Source organism: Benincasa hispida, chromosome 2 (genome assembly GCF_009727055.1).
Source record: "Benincasa hispida cultivar B227 chromosome 2, ASM972705v1, whole genome shotgun sequence".
Lineage (NCBI taxonomy): Eukaryota > Viridiplantae > Streptophyta > Magnoliopsida > Cucurbitales > Cucurbitaceae > Benincasa > Benincasa hispida.
This window is the reverse complement of record NC_052350.1, coordinates 26,407,319-26,410,021: the sequence shown is the minus strand read 5'-3', so window position 1 is coordinate 26,410,021 and position 2,703 is coordinate 26,407,319. Positions and strand designations below refer to the sequence as shown.

Here is a 2,703-nt window from a genome sequence, read left to right as displayed (position 1 = left end):
TTATAATATACTTTCAATGCATGTAACATACTTCCTTCGGTGGGATTTTAAATCTGCATGGCATACCATATGCACATACAAGATTTGTTTAATTATAACATACATTAAATCTGATACCAACTGTAATGACCCGACCCCCTAGGACTCAAGTTAGGCCGTTACTAAATACATATATTCATGGAACTTAAAACGACACCCTTTTATGATGAAATAAATGCTAAATAAATGAGGTAAGTTGAAAAGTCCTTCATTAAATTCAAATATTAAAAATAAAAAATAGGGTACCCATAAATCATAAATGATAATAAATAAGTCTGAAAACAATTCTTAATAGTAAGTTTCAAATAACAAAACTGAAAGTAAAAAAAATGCATGAAAAGAAATTTAAATCTCATGAGCAAAAGCACAAAACTGGTCCCAGTGGCTCGATCATGATATTTGCTTGTCAATCGCCGGTGCATCTCTACCTTTACCTGAAACAATAACATGAGAAAGGATGAGTATCAAATACTCAGTAAGTAACCCCACTACTGGAGTCAGGCTAAGCATTTATGTCCTCTAGATGCTTACCTCTGGTGGAACATAAAAATTGCTCTAGTCCTCATAGGACACATACCTATTGTAGTCAAGTTAAGTATGTCCACTACCTCTAGTAAGTCCCGTAGGACCCATGACTTTTGTGAATCCCGAAGGAAACACAACCCCTGGTCAATCACAAAGGAAACACAACCCATGGTCAATCCCAAAGGAAACACAATCTCTAGTGAATCCCGAAAAAAATACAATCTCTAGTAAATTCTAAAGGAAACACAATCTCTGATGAATCGCGAAGGAAACACAATCTCTGGTGAATCCTGAAGGAAACACAATCTCTGGTGAATCCCGAAGGAAACGCAATCTCTAGTGAATCCCGGAGGAAACACAATATCTAGTAGGCATCAAACTAATCAGTAAAGATACTATCACAGTCTCGACATCACAATTATCACAATATGGTTCTATAACATACATATACACCTCAACATCATTGTTATACAACATGCATATATGCCTCAATATCCTCATATCAAATACAACCTCGGTGAATCAAGTATCATCTCTTACTAGCATGCAAGTATCTACGTGCACAAATAAATCTTTCAGATTCTCATACAAGAACATATATCGGTCATACTATATTATCCGTCTATCATGCTATCGTTTTGTCATAATATTCATCTATCATGCTAGCATATATCTAGTGTCTGGCCCGTGGACAGTTCTAGTAGTAAGATTACTTACCTCAAATCGCAAGTCCAAATATTTTCCTCCAAGCAACTACTCGATAATGAAACTCAAATTAAATCTACAACATAAACCCAACATTTAATTCACACTAAGGCCCAATTCCACCCATCAATTCATACCATCAACCCCAAAAATGATTTACCTAAACTATGACTTGATCAACGGTCACTTCCAGACTTTGGCTCCAAAATCTCCACTAAAATCCACAAGGAAAAACAACCTCTAATTCTGATGGACAGTGACCTTAAACCTTTAAAATACAATAGTAAAGTCATTACTTAATCCAACCATTAGTGGGTGTCCGAAGATCAACCTCAAGAACCATAAATGTTACCAAATTTCTTGTTGGACACGAACTTGAACTCGCTGAACAGCATGTTGCGCACTTCAAACTACTCCAATCTTGGATCTAAATTCCAAATATAATGGGTATCAACCAAAAAGTAAATCCAAAATTTAATGGGCAAATAAGAACTTTCAAAACTCAACCGATCTTACTCAAAAGTTACCAACACTTACCGAAATTTTCCCTTCCACGAAGCTGGACAGCGCCTCAGAATTTTCTCAAAACTCCAATCTAACCCCAACTGTGGCGGTAACAAACAAACCGAAACCAAGTCAAAGCAACAACAATTTAATCCATGAAATCCATCCAAAATGTGAAACCTTACCAAACATTCAACCAATACCAGAGACACGACTGATGGACTGAATGGCAGTGGCTGAACGAGCAAGGCGACGCTTGGACGGATGCGGCTGGCCGACTGGTCAAGATCGACGGCGAGCAGCGGTGGAGATTAACTACTGGGCTCGGGCGGCGGAGAAGATCCAAATGAGTGGCTTTACTGGGTGAGGGAGTGGTTGGCGCTGAAGTCGGGGCTGGCGAACTCCGGATTTGGTGTGGCGCGAGCTAACAGCGCCGGTGGCTTTGGGACGCAGACGAGAAGCGGCGCTTTGCTTCGGATGGACGTACAGCTGTCTGAGGAGTCGATTGGGAGCGGCGCGACGTCCACTCATCAGATCCGGCGTGGACAGACGGCTGGAGTTGCTTGGGCTTGATGGCAGGGAGGAAAATTTTGAGGGAGGGGGGTTTCGGTGGCTGGAAGAGAGGGAAGGAAAAAAAAAAAAAAAAAAAAAAACGAACGAAAATAGAAAAGGAAAATAAAGTAAAATAATATATATTAATTTATTTTATTCTTTTCCTATTTCTCTTTATTCTATTAAATTTCTTTCTTTTCCAAAATGAAATTAATTCCTGCCATTAATTTTCAAATTAAATAATTTGAACGTCAATAATTAAATTCCCGCAATTACACTTAAGTCTAAAAATTCAAAAAATGTCCTCAATTAATAAAAAATTCCTAAAATTACATTATAATAGACAATTTTGGGATGTTATAGTGTACCTTTTACTAT

The 2,703-nt window shown here is 38.0% G+C and overlaps 1 long non-coding RNA gene across 3 annotated transcripts; it reads right to left on the bottom strand.

Moving 5' to 3' along the window:
- Nucleotides 1-410: 410 nt before the first annotated feature.
- On the bottom strand, nucleotides 411-2,410 carry LOC120072216. 3 transcript variants are annotated; one of them, XR_005480387.1, is made up of 5 exons: nucleotides 1,959-2,410; nucleotides 1,807-1,874; nucleotides 1,622-1,696; nucleotides 571-1,537; nucleotides 411-473 (listed from the first exon to the last, which is right to left on the bottom strand). It is a non-coding gene; the product is annotated as an uncharacterized LOC120072216 (long non-coding RNA). The 3 variants fall into 3 exon arrangements; XR_005480386.1 differs by having other exon boundaries at nucleotides 571-1,696; XR_005480388.1 differs by having other exon boundaries at nucleotides 617-1,696.
- Nucleotides 2,411-2,703: the final 293 nt, after the last annotated feature.